Source organism: Orycteropus afer, unplaced genomic scaffold, assembly GCF_000298275.1.
Source record: "Orycteropus afer afer isolate SDZICR_OR568_19922 unplaced genomic scaffold, OryAfe1.0 scaffold00154, whole genome shotgun sequence".
In the NCBI taxonomy this organism is placed as follows: domain Eukaryota; kingdom Metazoa; phylum Chordata; class Mammalia; order Tubulidentata; family Orycteropodidae; genus Orycteropus; species Orycteropus afer.
This window is the reverse complement of record NW_006921741.1, coordinates 4,272,528-4,278,154: the sequence shown is the minus strand read 5'-3', so window position 1 is coordinate 4,278,154 and position 5,627 is coordinate 4,272,528.

Here is a 5,627-nt window from a genome sequence, read left to right as displayed (position 1 = left end):
CTTCCCTTCAAGGCTCAGGGGTCCAAGATTATCTTCTGTGTCTGTGTTAATTGGTTTCCCTTTTCTTTGTTGAAGAGGGTCTATGCAATCCTTCTGTCTAGTCCGCCATCTTGCCGGAACCTCTCTGGCACCATTTTCTTGAATGTGATATATTTTTACTTGTTGGATACATACATGTGGTGTAGTAAATTACCTGATACAGCTTTTCTAGGCATAAGTCTTTGTAAACTCCATAGTGGGATTTGCCAGGAGCAACTGAGGAGCTCCTGATTGTTAAAGTTATCCACCTGGGATATTTCTGTTGAGAGTGGCACAAAGCAATGTTCTGGGAAATTTGCTCTCTCTCGGGTGTTTAGAATTCTGCTGTTGTGATTGGTTAGTTTTGTCACTCTGCCAGGATCAAAAGGAGCCCTTCTAGAGGTAGAAGTCTTTCTGACTGCTGGTTGAGAAAGATGTGCTGCTGAGAGAAATGTGTTCCTGAGAGACATGCACTGCTGAGAAAGAGATACTGGGAGATATGCATTGCTGAGAGAGAGACACTGAGAAACATGCACTGCTGGGAGAGAGACTGAGAGAGACTGTTGGCTGAGAAATGGTGAGCTGAGAGAGACTCAGCATTTTCATTGAACTTGAATTGTAGCCTGGTGTTTCCCCAATAAACCCCATAATCTGAGTTCTGTGTGGCCACTGCAGTGAATTATTGAACCCAGCAGAAAGATGGTGGTGGGTGCTGTAGGAGGCTCTGTTGGTGTCAGGGTTGATGAAAGGGCTGGAGGGAGGCAACATGTCTGGCCTCACAGGAATAGGCCTTGGGCTATTGATCGTGAATCTGTCTTCCTCTTGTGGGGTTAGAGGAGGTCAGAATATGTGGCCTCACCGTCCCTTTGGCAATACATATATCCATAGAATATTATGATATGCAGAGAACAAAAGTTTTAATTATGTGACAGGTTTAGTTGCATTCTCTTAGTTGTCTTGTTAATAAACATACCCATGGATTTACTTACTGCCTGCCTTGCATCCAGGTTATTTTTTATTTTGTCATTCTTACCTACTAAATTGTGGGCTCCTGAATGGATGGAATAGTGACAATTGGGTCAACAAACACTGAGTGTCCAAAATTATATTATTTTTTCCCACAGAACTCAGATCCTAGATAAGTACCTTGCCCATAATAAATGTTAATTTTGTTGTTTTTGAAGTGAAATATCTGGTACAGTTCAATATAAATTCTTATACAAGTACCATAAATGATCGTTACTTTTTTTTTTTAATGAAATCACGTTCATAGATTAATGAAGCAGTGTGGATTATTTCCATTCCACAACCTGTATTTTATATTTCATTCAAAAAAGAATGGATTAAGCTCATTTAGTCATCTGCACATTAGAGGAGCATATAGTCTGTTAGTACTTAAGTCTGTTCTTTATAACATAAATCTGTTTTGTAGAAAAAAATCTTCTAAGATGAAAAACCATACATGGCTTTAAAAATTCCTTTAATCATAAAGTGTCCAGTTTTTCAATGTGATTATCTCTTTATGTATGGAATCTATGTTGAATTTTTAGGACTACAGAACGTAATGTCACCTCTATATAGAAGATTTAGTACTCCATCCCTTGATATTGGGAAAATGGAAAAATGGATGCATACCAACAAATAAAATGCCATAGTCTCAAGATTATCAAGCAACACGGTAGGCCACTAGTTCAAATCCAGAAACAATCTCAAGATTGGCAGGCAATGACTCAGCCAAGTGCAAGGTCCAAATGTGCCAAGAAGCTCAAGACCTTTCTCAAAGTATCTTCTTATATACTAGAAGCAGACCACATCCCTAAGGCAGCTACACAGATGCTCAAAGCAGAGTCCACCATGGAGTTACTATGTCTTGTCATGGGGAATAAATACAGCCACTCAAAACTAGGCCTGACCAGTTGACACATAACCGTAACTACCATTATCATTTGATAACTTCTGCATTCTGTTGGATCATCTTTTTTTTTTGAATGGGCACAAATGTAGATCTCTTCCATTCATTTGGTCAGGTAGGTATCTTCCAAATTTCTTGGCATAGGTAAGTGAGCATTCCATTGTTGCATCCATTTGTTGAAACATCTCAACAATTGGTATTCTGTCAATTCCTAAAGTCTTGTTTTTCACCAGTGCCTTCAGTGCAGCTTGACCTTCATCTTTCAATACCATCAGTTCTTCATCATATGATATCTTCCAGCATGACTGAACATTAACCAACTCTTTTTAGTATAGTTAATTTTTCCTTCCATCTCCTTTTGATGCTTTTTTGTGTCATTCAATATCTTGCAATTAGAATCCTTCAGTATTGCAATGTGAGGCTTGAATTTTTCTTCAGTTCTTTCAGCTTGAGAAAGGCTAAGCTTATTCTTCCATTCTGGTTTTCTAACTCCCAATCTTTACACATTTCATTACAATACTTTCCTTTGTCTCAAGCTACCTTTTGAAATCTTCTGTTCAGCTCTTTTCCTTCATAATTTCTTCATTCACTTTAGTTACTCCACATTCAAGAGTAAGTTTCAGAGTGTCTTGTGATATCCATTTTGGTCTTTTATTTCTTTGCTGTCTTTTTAATGACCTTTAGTATCATGTCCTTAATGTCATCCCACAACTTGTCTGGTCTTCAATCATTAGTGCTCAAAGTGTCAAATCTATTCTTGAGAGAGAAATCTATTCCAAATTCAGGTGGGATATACTCAAGGTTGCACCTTAGCTCTTGTGGATTTGTTTTAATTTTCTACAGTTTTACTTGAATTTATATATGGGCAAATGAAGATCTGTTCTGCAGTCAGTCCCTGACCCTGTTCTGACTGGTGATATGGCACTCCATCATCTCTTTCTACAAATGTAGTCAATTTGATTCCAGTGTATTCCATTTGGCAAGGTCCATATGTATAGTCACCATTTATATTGTTGAAGAAAAGAATTTCCAATGAAGAGGTTATTGTTCTTAAAAAGTTCTATCACGTGATCTCTGATATAATTTCTATCACCAAGGCCATATTTTCCAACTACCAATACTTCTTCTTTATTTCCAGCTTTCACATTCCAATCACTAGTAATAATTAACATATCTTAATTGCATGTTTGGTCAATTTTAGACTGCAGTAGTTGGTAAAAAAATCTTCAATTTCTTCTTCTTTGGCATTAGTGGTTGCTGTGTAAATGTGAATAATAGTGGTATTAACTGGTCTTTCTTTTTTGCAAGTGGCTATTATACTATCACTGACAGCATTGCACTTCAGGATAGATCCTGAAATCTTCTTTTTGATGATGAATGTAACACCATTCCTCTTCAATATATCATTCCCTGTAGTAGACTATATGATTGTCTGATTCAAAATGGCCAACACCAATACATTTTAGCTCATTGTTCTTGTTATTGGTAGATGCCATCAAGTTGGTTCTGACTCATAGTGACCTAATGTACAACAGAATGAAACACTGCCCAATTATGTGACATCCTTGTAATTGTTGCTATGTTTTGAGTCCATTGTTGCAGCCACTCTGTCAGTCTGTCACAGTGAGGGCTTTCTTCTTTTTGCTGACCCTCTATTTTACCAAGCATGATGTCATTCCTGAGGGACTGGTCCCTCTTAATGACATGCCTAAAGTACATAAGATGAAATCTCACCATCCTCACTTCTAATGAACATTGGATGTCCTTCTTCTGTGACAGATTTTTTTGTTCTTCTGGCAGTCCATGGTATGTTTAATATTGTTTGCCACCTCCATAATTCGAAAGCTATCAATCTTTATGCATTCCATTTCATTTTTGATGACTTCCAGTTTTCCTAGATCCATAGTTCATACATTCCACATTCTGATTATTAACAGATGTTTGCAGCTATTTCTTCTCATTTTGAGCCATGCCACATAAGCAAATGAAAGTTCTGAAAGCTTTACTCCACCCACATCATTAAGGTAAACTCTGCATTGAGGAGGCAGCTTTTCCTCAGTTTTTGAGTGCCTTCCAACCTGAATGGATCATCTTCAAGCATTATATCAGACAAGATTCTGCTGATATTTGTAAGGTTTTCGCTGGTCAATTTTTTATAAGTAGATCTCTGGGTCCTTCCTAGTCATCTTCGTCTGGAAGCGCCATTGAAATCTGTGTGCTATGGATGACTTTGCTGATATTTGAAATACCAGTAGTATAGCTAGCTTCCAGCATCACAGCAACCGATAAACCACCACAGTTTGACAAACTATCAGTGCGGCCTGTTAGTATCCTCTTAACAATCTTACAGAGTGGGTGAGACAGGAATCACTGGTCCCAATTTGCAGATACAAATTTAAAGGTAGAAAATACTATTTAGCTACAAAATATTTTTACACAGATTTTTTTAACTGAAATGAAGTTTATCATTAATTAAACCTTATTATCCCCTTGCATTTTTTCACTTGTTTTGTTGATACAGATTTTCCTCCATAAATATTGAATTTTACCTTTCTGCATGACATGAAAGAGCTGCATTCTATTTTCTCAGTTGCTCAGAGAACATTGTAAGTACATAGTCTGAAGTCTGCTTAATTTTAGATAACCTAAAAGAAAAAGGCACAATTTCAGGTTTTATCAGTATAATAACAGAAAATCACTTCCAACTAACTGTACTATAACCTCTACAAGGACCCCTCTTTTTAAAAGTTATGTTCATCTTACATCTTCTGGTTGTACTGACCTCAATCCTATAACTGAATCATAAAGGTATTGAATACAGTGAAATGGGCTGAGGGAAATTTTCAAAACTTTTGAAAAAGTTAATGGGTTGATGCCCAGTTATTTTATGTTTTAGACTTTGTGACATGTCTGTTCACTAAAACAAGAAAGGAGAAAAATACAATATAGAAATATGGGATAACTGAACAATGGAACTTGTCATTTGTAATTGTTCAGGATTTGCCCAATAAAATTAATTTTAGTGAAGTTTGGAATTATGTGTGTGTTCCTGGTAATGATAAAAAAAAAAGAAAGAAAATATTCATATCTTAATGATCAGTCATTTCTTTGGGAGAAAATCTATATTTCTTAAACATTTACTCCCTTACCTTTTTGAAGCTTGATTGACATGTTGCTCTTCAAACAATATGACACTTGCATCCTGAGGGATAAGTCCTTAGAAGCAGGACATCAGTTGATGGAGTCAAGAAGGATATTGCTAAGTTTTAGTTTGTAACTAATCTGGGACAACTAATGTGTGAGCAAAAAACATAGCAAATGAATCCAAATAATGTGAATGCATTGTTGAAAATATGTGTAGAAAAAGGATGCCATCACTGACATACAGGTATTTTGTTTGTTTGAGGATATCCTGATTAAGTTGGTTAAGAACATTCTTGTAGTTTTTTTTTTTTTTGGTGTGTAGTTTTGTTAGTTATGTACCTATGGAGTAAGCTTGCTCAATCTTAAGATATGTTCATGTTTAATTGTATTAGGGAATTATAAAGTGATTTCCAAAGTACTAACTATATGATTCACATGTAATGCACCCATGTAAATAATGCACACACACATTAACATGGATATAGTGAACGTAGGAAACTAACACATGAGGATGTTGCTTTGTTTGAAATATATATATATATATATATATATA